This window comes from Ailuropoda melanoleuca, chromosome 1 (assembly GCF_002007445.2).
Source record: "Ailuropoda melanoleuca isolate Jingjing chromosome 1, ASM200744v2, whole genome shotgun sequence".
NCBI lineage: Eukaryota > Metazoa > Chordata > Mammalia > Carnivora > Ursidae > Ailuropoda > Ailuropoda melanoleuca.
Window position 1 is genome coordinate 148,970,021 of NC_048218.1, and position 18,419 is coordinate 148,988,439.

Genomic DNA, 18,419 nt, shown 5'->3' on the forward strand with positions numbered 1-18,419 from the left:
TTGTTAATGTATGCCCAAGTCCACCATTCCTCAAGATAACAATATCTTTTCTGTGAAGACTTACTAGGATCGCTGACCTGCAGTGATCTTTCCTTGCTCTGAACTCCTAAAGCCCTCACTGCCAGCAGTGCTTTCAGGACATCACTTTTTACTGTGTGCACAGTGTCAGTCTCTCTCTCTTTTCCCCCTATCTCTCCTCTCCTCTCCAAGGTATGCTCCTAAACATGAGGAATTCTGCACACTTTATACAACAGTATCTTACCCACTACATCGTCTGCACTAGCTATTCAGGATAGATGGTCAATTGATCTTCAAAACTTCCAGTTCAGGTAATGTATGAGGTGGAAGAAATTTTAAAGTACATCCAACATCATGTCATAACTGAGGAAACTGGGGCGCCTGGGTGGCACAGCGGTTAAGCGTCTGCCTTCGGCTCAGGGCGTGATCCCGGCGTTCTGGGATAGAGCCCCACATCAGGCTCCTCTGCTATGAGCCTGCTTCTTCCTCTCCCACTCCCCCTGCTTGTGTTCCCTCTCTCGCTGGCTGTCTCTATCTCTGTCAAATAAATAAATAAAATCTTTAAAAAAAAATAACTGAGGAAACTGAGTTTATTTGACCCAAAGTCATCGAGTTATTAATTAGCATAACTGCTACTAAAATTCCAATCTCCCTATTTAATTGTTGATTAAATAATTTGTCAATCTATAGATTAAGATGACTTAATTTTAATATTTTAGGGCAAAGGAAATATATCTATGAAATTATTAAACACACATATACTTTACTACTTTTTCTGATATTATATTTGTGATATAATTTATTGTATTTTGGTTCTTATAGTTCTTCTGGTATACTTGGTACACTTTCACCTCAGGGACTTTGCATTTGCTGGTACTCTACTTATAATGCTCTTCCCCCCACAAAATCTCCTGTAGTTGACACTCACATATTATTCTCTCATACATTCTTCCATGCCTCTTCTATTTAAAAGCCCATCTCTTCCCCCAACACTTCATATCTTTGTCCCTAGCTTTATTTTTGCCCATAAAATTAATGTTACACAATATGCCATGTATTTTTCAAATTTATTTGTTTGTTGCTTGTTTCTCCTATCTGGAATATAAGTTCTAAGAGGACAGAGTTTCTTTTATTGACTTTGTTTACTATTCTGTCCCCAATGCCCAGAATATAGTAAGAATTTAGCACATGTCTATTAAATGTCACTGTGCCAAGAGAGTTCTATTCCATATGTATCATATATTTTATGCTTATAAACATCTTTTTGTTTCTTTAAATAGAAAAATAAATGGTATTTCTAATTTTGGAAACATTGCCTTCTGATTTTTAAGGTTCTCTTCATTTTCATATTTGCTGGCCCACCTAGTAAGTAAAAGAGTACCAAATATGACAACGAGAATAAGGGTATAGAGATTGTGAACCCATTTAATTAAAAATTGAGCCTTCTGGTTTTGTCTGTCTAGGTGTGAAAGTTCGAGTTGAACTTGATTCATTAAAAAGGCATTTTCCTGAGAAACCTCTGGAAAGTCTTTTAACTGAAAACTTGAACTCAAGTTGGTAGAAGTTTGTCCTATGACTTACTCCAAAGTTAGTTTTTAAGGAGAAAAAAATGTTCTTACAGTGCATTTAAATTCCAAGCCGTGTAAGCAAATTAAATCCTAAAAATAATTAATCTTTTAATTTTGAAACGAACTTTAGGAGGAAGATAGTTGTTCATGGTATCAATTTCTTAACTATTTGGATAATTTCCCCGAGCTTTGTATAACATGTCATATACTCAAATGTGTTTCAGATATTTTATAATTCTCCGGGTATGACAAACATTTTATATTCAGGAGACCTCTAGAAAAATTTCTCTCAAATTGAAGGGTAGGGAAACACATCCTTTCCATGCTATCCTGATTCCTATGGCAAAATAACCCAAAAATGTCGTATTTATGAGCAAGTTTGGCATTTGCATATTTATGGAGGAAAATGCCTCCTTGGTTGCAGAAACAGTTTGGCATAAAAATTGAAGTTTTGCATTTTTTAAAGATGTTTTTATTTTATTTTATTTTATTTTATTTTATTTTATTTTATTTGAGGGAGAGAGAGGGCCTGAGTAGGGAGGGGCAGAGGGAAGAAGGAGAGAGAGTCGTAAGCAGGCTCCAAGCTCAGCATGTAGCCCAATGAAGGGCTCGATTTCACAATGCTGGGATTATGATCTCAACCAAAATCAAGAGTTGGATGCTTGACTGACTGAGCCACCCAGGTGCCCTGAAGTTTTCGCACGTTTTAAAAATATGATTCTTTCTCTACCTCTCAGCCTAAATTTACATACACATGTTAAATATGTATATATATTTATAAACACAAATATATATATATGTATATATATATCACACATACATGTACACAAACTCGAGTTACTGTTAATCACAGGTAAGGGAAAATAAAATGCAAAAAACTTATGGGTGATTTCTTAAAATTTTTTGTGTAACTAGACTGTGTTTCTGCAGATATTATTTTCTGATTTTTTTCATGTTTTGTGGACATAAAGGACATACTAGAAGACTGTTTCCTTTCCTCATTTATTCTCAGAAGCAAACCAGCTTATATATTTCTCAATGTGGACAAGACATAGGACAATTATATATATATATATACATCTCCATGCCTTTGTTGGTTTGAATTTGTTCAACCTTAATTCATTCAACAAATATGCGTTAATATCTAATAAGAGCTAGACATTGGGGTAGGTTCCAGGAAAATAGAAAGTTACTGTTCTTTTCTCAGTTTAATCAGAAAGATAAACAAGCCCAATGATGTGATAAGTATTCTAAAGATACATTCAAATGCTATTGGCACAGACAGAGGACATGTTTAATTTTTCTGACTGACAAGGTCAAAGGAGGATTCTTTTGCCAGGTAGCATTTGAATTGGCCCTGAATCATGAGTAAGAAGAGAACTTAATGTGTACAGGAAGGAATAGCATTCCAGAATGCTCAAATGCCAGGAATGGGCTATGACAGGCAGTAACATTAGAGGTAGTTTCAAATGCTGGGAGCTCAGGGTATGTAGGGTGGAGGTGGGAACTGATCTTTAAGAGATGTGATTATAAAGATTGGCAGATCATCAAAGGCCTTTATTTCATGCTAATTTGTGGAAATCTTATTTGATAAATACACAGTTTTATTACCATACAGAAAACAGAATAAAGCAAGGTGATCAGTTTCTAAGGATAAGCAAAAATTATTTATCATATCTATACTATTTTTGGAGCAAAAAATATAAGATAAACACAATGACTACCCGTATTCTGATTTTTCTTGAATATTGCTGAGAAACAAATGAGAAGTTCAATAGTGAACAGTGCAGAGATTTAAATTACATGTTCTAGGTTTATTTTGATTACAATGAGTACTAGTTGAAAGTAGGTGAAAAAAATATTTTTAGTAATTGTAATCCCATCTGCCTTTAAATTTTTAAACATTCTAAAGAATTATCTCATGCATGAATTTTATTTTATAACAATCATTTATCTTATTTTTAAAAGTATTTAGTTCTTAAGTCTGTTTTAGTTGCAGAAACAAATAATTCAACTTGGAAAGAGTAGAAGGATATCCTGTGGCTTGATCCTGTTTTTCCATTTAAAGTTCTAGAGCTTTGAAAAGAATGCTTGCATTGTTCAGAACCTGTTTATTTAACTCCTTGAAATTCTGTCCCCCACGTTTTGATGATCATGAAATATATCAATTTAGTGAAATTGATAAAAACTTATGACCCACCTCAAGGTAGAGATCTTCCACTCTCCAAAAACGAGGCTAACTTCATCAAATACTTTAATAAAAACTGTTCTGAAAATACTTACGTGTCCTTATGATATATTTGAACTATCCAAATACAGAGATCTGTTTCCAGCCACCATCATTTTAATTGTTCAGTACTTTGGCTATTACTATTTCTTCACATGTAATTGTTCTCTGGCATACCTTAGCTGGCTTAAATTTATTAGTCAGGAAGTTTAATTCCCTAATTGAGGACTTTATTTTTGACACATATTTGAAATTATTTAGTGTGCTGTGAATTTAATTCTTAGATCTTGAATGAGTTCTTTTTTTGTCCCTTGGTCTCAGAAGCTGAGTAAAAATTATTGTTTCATGATACCATTCTTGAAATATAATTCACATAATTTACATACCATATAATTCACCTTTTTAAAGTGTACAATTCTGTGGGTTTTAGTATATTCACAGAGATGTACAACCATTACCACTCTCTAATTTTAAAACATTAGCATAACTTTCAATTATCTCCTCCCCCCAGCTCCTGGTAGCCACTTCTTTACTTTTTGTTGAAGGATTTCCCTATTTTGGATATTTTAAGTAAATGGCATCATACAATATGTGATGTTTTGTGCCTGGTTTCTTTCAATTACTGTGTTATCAAGGTTCATCATGTTGTAGTATCCATTCATGTATCAGTGACTCATTGCTTTTATTGTTCAATAATATTCCATGGTATGGATAAATCACATTTTGTTATTAGTTGATAGGCAGTTAGGTTGTTTCAAGTTTTGAGATATATAGATATATATATATATATCCATATATATATATCCATATATATATATATCCATATATATATATCCATATATATATATATATATATATATTTACATGGGTATATTTTCTTATTTCCCTTGGGCATATACGTAGGAATGGAATTTCTGGGTCATATGGTAACTGTGTTATTTTGAGTAACTGCCAAACTGTTTTCAAAGGTTTTACATCATTTTACAATCATACCAATCATATATGAGGGTTTCAGTTTCTGCACATCCTCACCAACGCTTGTTACTGTCTGTATTTTATGGCTATCCTAGTAATAGGATATAAAATATCTGTTCATTTTGTTGACTGTGCGAACCTCCCCACAGTCCTGAGTATGTGTGTGTAAATACACTTAACAAAATGTACACCTTAAATATGTATAGCTTATTGTATGCTTGTCATACATCAGTTACGTTGTTAAAAAATGAAGGAGAACTTAAGACATTCAAATCAACAAAAGCTGAGAGAATTCCTTGCTGGGAGACCTGCCCTATAAGAAATACTTAAAAGGAGTCCTTCAGGCTAAAATGAAAGGACACTAACCAGTAATTCAAATAACACACAATGATGTAAAGAACACCAGTAAAGGTAATTTCAAACTTAACTATGCCAGACAGCAAGTTCATGTTGTTTGTAGGTCATTCATTCTTCTACATAACTGTAAACACTGTGAAACTTAGAGCATCGAGGTTTCCAATTATTATTATTGAATTATTTATTTCTCCCTTCAGTTTTGTCACTTTTTGCTTCATGCATTTTTTTATCCTTTTGCTAGGTTCATAGACATTTATACTTGTGATTTTTTCCTGATTATTTGACTCTTATGATACATAAATGCCATACTTTCTGCCTAACAGCACTTTTTGCCTTAAAGCCGGCTTTATGTGATATTACTATAACTACTTCTGCTCTTTTTAATTCTGTGTGCTTTGGTGTATCTTTTTCCATCCTTTTACATTTAATCTATTTTATGTTTGAATCTAAAGTATGTCTCTTGAAGAAATTATATAGTTGAATCCTATTTTTAATTCATTCTGTTAATCTCTGTCTTTTGATTAGTGTCCTTAATTCAATTATGTTTAATATAATTATTTTTAAAGAAAGGGTTATGCACACAATGTTGCTATTTGCTTTCTATCATGTTAGATTATCTTCTAGATTATCTCCTTCTCTTGTGTTAAATAAGATTAAATAATAATATTTCTACTGTATCACTAATTTTTTTGTTTTTTCTTTTAGTAAAATTTTAATCTATTTTCTAAGTGATTGCCCTGGGGATTGCAATTAACATTTTAATTTAAAACAGTTTAATTTATTATAATACAATTTAATTTTAGTAGTATACAAAATGTTTGCTTCAATACAGATCATTTTTTCTTCCATCCTTTGTTCTATTAACATCAAGCAAAATGCATCTTTATACATCATAATCCCATCAACACAATTTAAAATTTAATCTTTTATTCAATTGCCTTTTAAATTATATAGAATAAAATATTTTAAAAGAAAATACATTTATATTGTTTTATGTTTACCTTGATAGTCAACATTACTAATGCTCTTCATTTCTTCAAATGGATTTGAAATACTTTCTACTGTCTTTTCATTTCGACTTGAAGGATTCCCATTCATATTTCTCAAATGGCAGGTCTGCTAGTAAAGAATTCTGTCAGTTTTTGCTTTTCTGAGAATGTCTTAATTTCTCCTTCATTTTTGAAGTACATCTTCGCTTACAGTAGAATTCTTGGTTTACATTATGAGCCCTTTGAATATGCCATCCAACTGCCTTTTGGAACCATGATTTCTTTTTTTTTTTTTAAAGATTTTATTTATTTATTTATTCGAGAGAGAGAGAGAGAGAGAGAGCGCGCATGAAGCCAGGAGGAGGGGAGGGGCAGAGGCAGAAGGAGAAACAGACTTCACTGCTGAGCAGAGAGCTCAATGTGGGTCTTGATCTCAGGACCCTGAGATCATGATGTGATCCAAAGGCAGCTGCTTAACTGACTGAGCCACCCAGGTGCCCCAAGGCCACCACGATTTCTGATCTGACCTCAGATGTTAACCTTATTGGCAAATCACTTTACGTGATGAGTCACTTCTGTGTTGTTTCTTTCAAGTTTCTCTTTTTCTTAGACTTTCAGCATTTTGACAATGATGCATATTAATATTGACCTCTTTGAATTTATTCTGTTTGGATTTTGTTGAGCTTCTTACATGTATGAATTCATGTTTTTCATCAATGTTAGGAAATTTCAGCCATTATTCCTTTGTTTGTTTGTTTTCCCTCCTTTCTGTCTTTGTGCTTTTTCTGGTATTCCCATTGCCCATATGTTGGTGCAGTTGAAGATCTGAAGCTCTTTTTATTTTTCTTCATTTTTTTTTCTGTTCCTCAGGCTAGATCATCTCTATTATTCTATACTACTATATTCAAATTTACTTATTTTTTTTACAACCAGCTCAAATATGATTTCGAGCCGAGATAGAAAATTTTTCATAGGTTATACTTTTCAACTCAAGAACTTCTGTTTGGTTTTTGTAATTTCTATCTTTTTAATAATATTATCTATTTGGAAAGAACTTTCCCACTTTTTTAATTCTTTAGACATAGTTTTCTTGATTTCTCTGAATATAAGAAAGAAATAAGAACTGATTTAAATTCTTTGTCTAGCAATTCTGATCTCTGGACTTTCTCAGTGATAATTCTATTTTTTTTCCCCAGGTATGAGACATGATTTTCTGTTTCCTTGTGCATTTCACAATAATGTTTGTTAAAAACTGGACTCTTAAAATAATATAATGTAACAAATTTGTAAATTAGATTCTCATCTTCCAGAATTTTTTGTTAGTGTTATTGCTATTTATTTGCTTAGTGACTTTCTTGGAATAATTCTGTAAAGTTTGTGTTTATAGGTGTTTAACTGATATCTCTGCTGACTTAGCTTAGTATTCATTTAATGATTAGAAACAGATTTCTTTTAATTCTTTGAACCAATAAATCTACCAACCATTGCAACAGAGGTCTGTGTATGTTTGGGGGCATATTTTCAATACTTTGACAGTTTACAATCCTGCCTTAATCTTCATTTATTTCCTTGTGAAGGTTAATAGAAGATGAGAGATTAGGATATTCTGAAGTCCTTTTTGGACATATTTGGCATTGTTCTGTACTTTTGTGCAGCCTCCTAGACGTTGGGAATATGTCAGAGACTTTCAAAGTCCCTTATGGACATTTCATTCTCCAGACCTTTAAAATTTTTTGTTAGCCTCTTATATTCCAACTGTTTTCACCAACTCGGACATCTACCTTATTAAACAATTGTCTCTAATTTTATTTCAACAATTACTCTGAATATAAGGGTTTTTTTGTTTTGTTTTGTATTTTAAGCTCTGAGTCAGGTCAAGTCAAGACAAACTCTAAGTATAAGGCTTTCCATATATGTCAAATAATGAACATTTTTCTGGGTTGGCACTTTTTGGAGACTTCCAAACACATCATCCCTCTCAGCTGAGGGAAATACTAGTTCCTAGGCTGCTAGAATTCACGGATAAAAGGCCATTAATCTTCAAGGCTTATATGGAGCTGGGAGAGAGTAACAGCCATAGCACAAGTTAAAATACCACCAAACTTTGTTATTTCTGAGGGAAAGCTATTTTCCTTGCATAAACAGTCATTGAATTATTATAAGACTTGTTAATTTCTGGAGTTTGAAAAGTTGATGCAGACAATGCTTGACAGTGTTCTTGATGCTTTTATGGAGAGGCAGATTTTTTTGGAGGTACTTATTCCATCATTCTGAAAGTGTTTCTCAAATATTTTTTATACTCTAACAAAAGCCTCCAGTTAATATCCTTCAGCTCAGTGTTAGATACCAATGCTGTATTTTCTGTATGATTCCTGAAATATATGTGTTGTTTCACTTTTAGGGCAATTTATTCTATACCATCATGTACCATAATGACATCTGTTGTAGTAAAGTCAGACAGCCAAGACATAAATCACTGATATTTCCTGGATTCCATGCTGAAACTCAGAGATATCAACAATGCTTCATTAGTTTGAATAGTTCAATTCTCCAACAAGGAAGGCTGGTAATGTTAAACAACTATCTACATTTTCTCTTAGCATGACAAATAATTTTTTTAAGTAGGAAATACTGCCTTTTTAAAGGTAACATTGTGAAAATAAAATGACAGCCATATTTCTGTGTCAAAGTCAATACCATGAAAGAAAAATGCACGTATGTGTTTATAGAAGGAGGAAACAAAAGAGCAGACATTGAGAGTTGAGGACACCCTGTACCCCATCAGGATTTAGCTTGGTGCCAGAAAAGCCAATTTCATCACTTGTAGCAAGCATGTACCAAATATATCACTTGGATTGTTTCTCACTGGTTTATTTCGCATTCATCTCGGAAAAACTTTAGATATTTAACCAGAGAGACAATAACCATTTTATCAATTCTGTCTCCTAATTACTTTCACCCTTAATAAATGGTACAGAAAAATGCCCTAAGGCTATGAATCTATAAGCACTAGATGCTATAGTAATTCTATATAATCTAATGTACTGGGCAGTGACTGCATTAAGAAATTGGAAACAGATTAGGGCACAAATTGAACACTTTATATCCATGTCTATCTGCATAATTATCAAATATCCCACTCATGAACTTCAAGGGACTTCTAGGAATGAAGAAACTAAAGTAATGCCTCATATTTTTAGAAATTTACTTGCTTTGGGAAAAGTACAATATAATGGTTAAAGCAGAGGATAAAGAAATAACCTATAAAAAGGGGACTTTTCTTCCTATATTGCTATTAGCGAATCAGCATTATCTTTAATCTTATGCTGATATCTGGAAGATATCTAGTTTGGGTATAGAGTAAATTTTGGTTTAATGTATCTGACTTTAATGTAGTAAAAATTAAACCAACATTATGCTAAAAAGATAGGGGAAAAATTAATTGATCAACGAATATTTAGCAAACACCTGTCATGTACAAGATGAAGGAATGTGGCATGATTCTGAAATTTGGGAAATTTAGAGAGTGATGTTACATATGAATCCGTGCCACTCCAAGGCTGTCCTTCATTTGAGAATACTCCACTGATGTAATCGTCATTTGCACAATACATTGGTCATTACGTTATCCTTCCTCCCTGAATATTCCACATGAGATATACTACCTTTCCAGTTGTGCATTGTCTAAGGATGATCATAAACTGTTTTAAAATAAATAAATATAAGTATTTTAAAATATCGACAAAAGTACGAATAAAAAATAAATTATTTGATTTGGGACATCAGTGATAAATTTGATAAAGTAATTTCAGTAAATTTGTGAAAGTAGATGTTAGATTTTATTAAAAGATAAGCTGAGGCATATTAAAATTTTTAGAGTTTGTTTGAGCAAAAATCTATTTGAATCAGGTGGCACCCAATCTAGCAGATAGAAAGGAGCTCCAAAGAGCAAGACTTACACAGGCAGAAGAGAGAGGAAACAAGGAAGTTACGTTGGCAAAAAAAGAGGGCTGGTTGTTGCAAAGGTACTTTTCTTTAGAGAATGATAAGGGTCTGTCAGGCAGATTACCTAACTAGTGTTGATCAGGTGATTCCTGAGTGACTGGTTTAAGATTCCATTTTAGACCTGAAGTCTTGGTTTGGTGATACAACTCCATTTTGGGTCTGTTGTCTTGTTTTTTTTTTTTTTTTAAAGATTTTATTTATTTATTCGACAGAGACAGAGACAGCCAGTGAGAGAGGGAACACAAGCAGGGGGAGTGGGAGAGGAAGAAGCAGGCTCATAGCAGAGGAGCCTGATGTGGGGTTCGATCCTATAACACCGGGATCACACCCTGAGCCGAAGGCAGACGCTTAACCGCTGTGCCACTCAGGCGCCCCTGTTGTCTTGTTTTTAACAACTGCAATTGGTTAAGAAGGAAGTGAATTTTATAGAAAGCATAAAAGCATGATTATTTCAGAAAGTTTGACTAAATGGAAAGATAAATAATATGACAATTTGGATAAATGGGTTAATGAAACACAGCCCACGCAGTCTTAATTGTCTAGAACATAGCAATGTGCCAGACACAAAATAACCCTTCAAGAAATGGTTAAAATCTTTGTTATTCTTGGCTATGATGATTTAAAAGACAAATATTTTATGTTGCTTCATAATAGAGAATTAGGTCAATAAGTACTGGTCATCTAAAAGCATACTTGATGCTATTCTAGTATAAACTTGAACAATTCAAACTATTAAAAACATGATGTGGCATTGCAGAAATAATGTTGGTTTAAGAAGGGAATGAGATGGGCCCAGGATGAGGTCATCATGACACAACATCTTAGTAAATGCACTATAATGTTAGGTGGATAATACAACCTTTCTTGGCCTTTTTTTTTTGGTGATTTGTCATTAAAGAAATTAAAGATTGTTTAGAAAATCAGTTATTACAACCCATGTAAAATCTCTCAGCAAACTTACTGGCACATAATGGGCAATTAATAAATGTAGGCAATTGTTACTTTGTAGAGAGATCCTCACTGAAAATGCCCAAGCTGAGATGATTTGTTATAGATGTTGGAGAAGAGGTGAAGATGAATGACTTAAATGTGTGCTTCATACTTTAATATCTTAATACCCTTTGATCAAATGTCTAGCATCCCTAAGGTTCTCACACTAGGAAAAAACAGGAGTTAAGATTAGAATTGAGAAAAATAGACTGCATGCTCTTTTCAAGTCATATCTATATCATATGAAAGGATATTATTCACAGCATATGCAGCTTCTTTCAGCAAAAATACAGTAGCTTAATTGATGTAGGTAGTGTGGGTCTGAGGACCTAGAGGGATGTCCTGCTGGACCAGCCCCGGGGGTCCCTGGCTTCACGCAACATAGAAATTGAATGCGGGCTGAAGAAAGTGAAAGCAGTGTTTATTGAATAGCCTGAATGACAGAGCATAGCAGACAGAGTGTCTGGGAGACTCAGGAAAGAAAGGAGAATGAGTCTCATAATCGTTTGAGCTTTGGGGTTTATATTGGAAAGGGATCTAAGATACTTGTTCCTTCAAGAATTCAGGGTAGGGTCCAATCAAAGGTGAGTGTCAGGTGAATAATAGATGTTATTTCCATAAATCACTGAAGGCAAGGAGTATCGATGCCAGCATTAGCTGAGGTTTGTTTGAAGCTAATGTCCTGGAACATGTTTGGGATCTGACTCTTCTTAGATGTTATCAGGTGTTTGGAGTCTAGGACAAAACTTAGAGAATGATTCACCTTCTTGATTCCCTCTTGAAGTAGGAACATAGGTTCTTTGACTTATTCAGAAATAGGGCCTAGAGGAAAATCTAGAGACTGAGCCTTTTTAAAATGGAGTCCCTTCAGCTTCCCTATTTCATAATTATAAGCAAAAGTAAAGTCAACTTACTAGAAAGGACATTTTTGTTGAACTCAAACTTCCCCTCTCTTTTATTTGGACACAGGCATATTTCTGGAATTCAACGTGGAAAAACGTCCCTAGTTGTATATTATTTTTAAAATGCATATTTCCTTTCTTGAAAAATGGGAGTCATTTGATGTTACGTAATTATTTCCAAAGCTTATTGGTTTATCTTATTATCTGAGCCATTCATTAGTTTGCAAAAAAAAAAAATAGATGTATTCAATTAAGAATTTGGGACAGGAAAATATTTTTAAATGAGAAAGGTTGAAAAGTTCTTCTTTTGTTCTTATTTTCCTCCAATTGTATATATACACACACAGTTGTTAAACTTATTGTTAAGGTTTTATGCAGTTTTTCAAAATTTGAAAGTCAGAAAGCTGGATGGTTATGATAATCTGAGGTATTTGATGATCTTTACATACTTTTGTTGTTGAGTGTAATAAAATATCTTTATCCCCAGGACGAGGTCTCATGTTAAATGGCTTTGAAGCATTATCAACTGGGGATTTTTTGAATATTATCCAAAAAGTAGATGTAGAGCTTTCACCTGGTAAACTGAAATATGAAATCACATTTAACATTCAGGAAAAGATTTAATAAATGCAAATATCTCACAGTAGTGGGTCATTCTAAAAATGCACTCCTTTTCTGTGCTGGAATCCCTCTGCAGGAGCAGCTTTTAGCTTTTGGGCTTTGATTCTTACCCTTCAACCCATAGAAGCTACAGCCTACAACCACTTGCTATTTGTGGCATCTAGTTTCCAGTCACTGGTTAGCGAAGGATATGATTACATAAGGAGATAATACAGATTGAGAAAAGAGGAGGACTCAGGACAAAGAATCACCAACATTTAGATGTTTGGTAAATGAAAAGATAGAAATGAAATGGCTAAAGAAGATAGAGGCAACAGGAAGAGGTTTTTAATGAGGTTAAAGTAAGCAAGTCTGTCAAATGCTCGTGGAAAGCTATATTAGACCAGGATTGAAATATACATATTTATTTTATTTAAGTATTTAAGTTATTTTATTTTATTTAAGTATTTAAATATCTAATATTAAAAATATATATAATTATAAAATATAAGACATTCAGAGGGATTTTTATGGTGCTGGGCATTGGACACTAATTTGTAATTAGAAGTAAAGCTTGAAAGATGGTTCAGAAAGTAAAGGGACTCTATTAAGTAACAATTTTTCCTAAGACATTTAGCTGGAAAATCCAATAGAAATATGACTGGAAAGATAACACAGAGTTTAAAGAGAGTTTTTGTTTTCTTTTGTTTTGGAAGTGATTATAGAGAAGACAAAATCACATTTAGAAGTGATTATGGAGAAGACAAGATCATAAGTGTATAATCAAAGGAGAAAGATTCCTGAGGAAATAGAAAGAGAAGAAATACCGATCACACACTAAGGAGGTAGTTACTGAGAAGTGGAGGGGAGTCTCTTCCCTCTTAAAAATACAGACAAAGGAGAACATGAGTACAAATGAAGGCAGACTTGGAAATTGGTGGCAGGGAGTTGAGGAAGAAACCAATGCGAGGGGTTTGTTTTCTCTGTGAGTTATGAAGTGAAGATGATGTATTGAGACTGGGGAAGAGAGAACAGTGTGGAGGTCTGAGGAAGGTAGCACAGTTATTAGATAGTTGGTAAGGACTATGAAAGATCCAGATGTATAGAAAAACCTGGCAAGGTGGCCTGGCAACTCTGAGGATTCCCTTGTGGGTGAGCGATCATGAATTTATAGTGAAAATAATCTGTCCATTATAATTTCTCAACCAACACTCAGTTTGGGTTTGTGAGATGGGGCTATGGAAGTGGGACATAAGTGTCGGAGAGTTAAGGGTGTTTCCAAGAAAGTAACAATGGTGATGGATCATAAATGCATGCGGAATAAGGAAGGACATATAGCCAGGAACAGGCTATAGGATTCAGTGTAATTGGAACCAAAATAAATTCAAGGCCTCAACGAATTTCAGTAATTTTTCATAAAGGATTGGATGCTATGATCAATGAGAGGGATATGAGAGTTGTTGACTTTAAGAGTGGAGTCAGAGTGTGACAAATTTTTAATGAAGTAGGGTAGATAAGAATGTCATTAAAGGTGAATAGGCAAGGGGCGCCTGAGTGGCTCAGTCAGTTAAGCGTCTGCCTTCAGCTTAGGTCATGAACTCAGGGTTCGTGGGATCGAGCCCCACGTCAGGCTCCCTGCTCAGGGGAGAGTGTGATTCTCCCTTTCCCTCTGCTGCTCCCCTGCTTGTGCTCTCTCGCTCTCTCTCTCTCTCAAATAAATAAATAATATCTTTAAAAAAAAGATGAATAGGCAAAATAGTTTTTAGTGAAGGCTTTAGAAAATCCCAGGCCCCTATGTTAATGGAAGAGTATAATAAGGAAGATATTAAGCCACATACCCTAGAAGAGAAAATTCATAACTGAAGAACAATATGGAACTGTATTAAAAAGAGGGGAAGGTGGTGTAACTGGATAGCTTATTCCTTGAAGGAGTAGTGGAGATTTTTATAGGCTTATTTTATTTTTAATATAGAATATAATTTTCTGGAAGCCAAATCTGGGAGTGAACAAGACACTGACTTCACCTTCTGATCATGAGGTATATGAGATAAATGGGTACATGTGACACTTGAAAGGCAGATTTATTCAGTGCTAGCTCTAAAGGAAGATGGTTGATTTTAGGTGGTAATAGATGTGGGGTAGATAAATGCAGGGCCACTCACATAATAGTCTCTCCCACTATACCCCTCTGTAAGTATTCTGACCATTATATTTATCATATGTTGAGTGCTTATTGTACACCAGACATATTGCAGATGTTATTTTATTCCTACAGCAGTATTTAGAGAAGGAAAACTAAACTTCGGAGTTCACATAGTTTCTCCAACGTCACCCAGCAAGCAAATGTTACTGTTGCAGTTCAAAACTAGGTGTATTAAACAGAATTCAATCTTAAATCAACTTAACCCCTGTAATTCTCAGTTTCCTTATCTTTAAAATTGGAATGATATCAACACCTACCTCAGAAGGTAAGCTAATCATATAAATTTCTTAGAACACTGAGAAGCACACTAAATACTGAATACATGCTAGCAAAAACTTAAAATACTTCTGTACATTTTTCTATTTGTACTTGGTGGTGTAGACACAGGCTGAGACTCTCATTTTGCAAGTAAAAAATACAACACATGCTTTAGCAGAGATTCTTTCTTTTTTAAAAAAAATAAAATTACATATATTTAAAGTGTATAATGTAATGTTTTTATATACTTGTACACTGTGAAATGATGACAGTCAAGCTAATTAACATAGCCATCACCTCACATAGTTACCTTTTTTTTCTGTGTGTGTGTGTGTGGTTAAGACATTTAAGATCTATTCCGTTATTTGTAGCATTGATGAACCTTGAAGATACTATGCTAAGTGAAATAGATACAAAAAGACAAATACTGCGTGTTTTAATTTATATGTGAAATCAAAAGTGGTCTAACTTAAACTCCTAAAAGCAGAGAGTGCAATGGTGGTTGCTGGGGGGGAGGGAGGTGGAAAAAGGGGGAGGTGCTGGTCAAAAGCTACAAAGTTTCAGTTATGAGGATGAATATGTTCTGGAGTTCTAATGTACAATAGTTAATATACAATAACTAATGTGCAATAACTAATACAATCTAATGTACAGTAGTTAATAATACTGTATTACTGTATTTATACTTAGATTCCTTATTTCTGATAAGTAGGAAGATGGTCTTAAAACAATAGCTAAGTCTAGAGAAAGGGAATATTAACACTTGCCACTCAAATCTTTTTTAAAGTTTATTGGATAGAACCACAGGTTAAAATGATGAATAAATAAGAGATAATTTGATGATCCTTTTATGATGGAAGATTCTTACCCATTAAAAAATCTGAAATTTGAGGCTTCCTCATGAATAAAAATTACTCGGCCATCTGTGCAAAGTAAGAAAAAAGTTGACCGTCATTAATGACATGCTTGCATCTGCTACATTTGTGGGTGTGAAGGTAGCAGGACAAGAGCAAAAATGGGTGGACCTGGCTGACAATGATTAAGTAAAGTGCTGGCATAATGGAGTATGATGGAGTATGACCATGGTGAGTCACTATGCCTGAATAGGCTTTCATATTACTGACGAGGACAATGTACGCTTTGACATGGGTGAGAGCTCCTTTTGAGGAGAAAGGGAACACACCTCACATGACTCAAAGTGACGGTGTGCTAGCATAGGAGGTCATGGTAACTAGGTTTCACTTGATAAAAATAAATAAATGTAAAAATCTGCTGATATGTATTCTGTTGCTTGAAACTTAATTAAGGTTTCTTTGAAGGCTGTACAATTGTGCTTGAACCATGGAATCTTCTCCATATTTCTGATGCAGCTTTTATAAGCCCTCCGGTAGCAGTGAGCTGAGGTCATGTTAAGAGAGGTATACACGTCCTGTTTAATCTTATATGACACCTGTTATTTTATTATTGTTTCATCTACTTTGGTGTAGGCCTGTGATAGAGCAGCTTTTTCTTCACGTGTTAAATATGTCCTGCCTTTGTTATACTCGACAGGCTGGATGTCATGAAGTCGAAGCTCTCTGTGTTCTAGGAAGTGAAAAAATATAACAAAATTTCTGCAATCCTCAGAAAATTGTTTAAAACTCACTCAGTGGCTGAGAATTGGAACCTTAATAGGGAAGGTGGTACCCCAGAGTGGAGCAGCCTCTTCTTCCCTCCTTCCACCCATTCTCTTCTGCCCACCAATGAAGAGAAAGTGGATTAGAAGGGCCAGAGGGCTCAGATGGTCCTCAGAAGCAGTGCTGGCCTTGGCTGCTCCAGGTGAACCTTAATGTGCTGAGATACCTAAGATCTTGAAAGCTGTTTAGAACCAGGACGACATTCCCTGTGCTCTAACAAATAGACTTTTTGACTTTCTACTATGCGTTTTCTCTACCTGTCTCATAGCAGGGGAAAAAAAAAACTACCCAATCCCTGGGATCTTTTGCTGTCTTTTTCTTGCTGTCAGGTTTTAGGGAAAGTAGGATGAGAAAAAGTTGCCTGCTTCGTTTTCTATGATAGACTCAACCTAAAAGAGAAGAGCAAAGCCAAAAAAAAAAAATCCTACTTGAGGTGAAAATCTGAGAAAGAGTTGATTATGTATTCATTTAGTGGTCTAAGCACCAAAAAGATACATATCAAGGTGTTGAAAATGAAAGTACAATGCTACCTAAGCCACAGTTACACTAATTGGTAAAACATGTAAAAGTAAAGCTTAGAGTACAGACCCTGACTACTGTGTACTTACGGTAAAAGGCTAAGAAAATTAGAAAACAGAACCGTCCTGGGAAATATCACTCATTTTGCTTATTCTACATACAAAGATCTAAAGTTCTAAAAATAAGGAAGTTTGTCTTTTTTTCCTTTTATTTTCTTTCTTTTTTCTTTTTTTGGCCTTTGAAAACAGTCAATGAGCATCTTTCTGAAGTTGATTTTTTGACACATTCTTTTCAAAGGTTTTATGCTAGAAACTGTGGCATATGCTGTAAATGTAAGGCTCCATTTCCTAGATGATATGATACAGATATATTTGGAAATTATTGGAAATGCAAGAATAGAGGACACATTTTACCCCATTTAGAAAAAAAATTAACCTCTCTTTTACACATTATTTGTCATCATGTCTCCAAGAGCCACAGATAGGTCACATGTTTTAAAGAGGCAGGCAATAGGGGAAAAAGGTAAACAAAAATCCATCTAAAGAGAGCCACACCTGCTTTGTTTCAGTTGTCAGACTTACTCTGATACATAATGATACTTTGTAGGAGAGATTTGTTACAAGTGACCTCATACATGGTGTCTCATGTAAAAAGAAATCTCACAAATTCTCATGAAGTGAGGTCACAGAATATATGGATTGGTTATGGAAAAATATAGAATATCACAGTTTGTTATGAAGAAATTGAAATCGCTCAAGAAAACAAAATCATTGTTATTGAGAAAGATTGATTTGGAGATGTTCAAAGGTATCTTTTAAAAATGGACATAAATCATAGCAATAGGATATGTGGTCAGTGGAATCTAAAATTGTGATTTTAGGTAAAGGGCATTAGATTAAGAAAAGAGGTACACAAAATGTGTTGAGGTGTATGTGTGTGCATGTCAGAAATTACAGTCAACCCATCAATATATGAGGAGATGAGGAGCAATCAAAATGGTAACTTCATTACTTGTTTTTATTAATTCCCCATCACTGCTCTTTTGTAAAAACTGACACTGATATCCTATTGGGTGTATTCTGTTATTAATAAGGAGATTATTCAAGGTGAGAAAGCATTTGAAATAGTGATT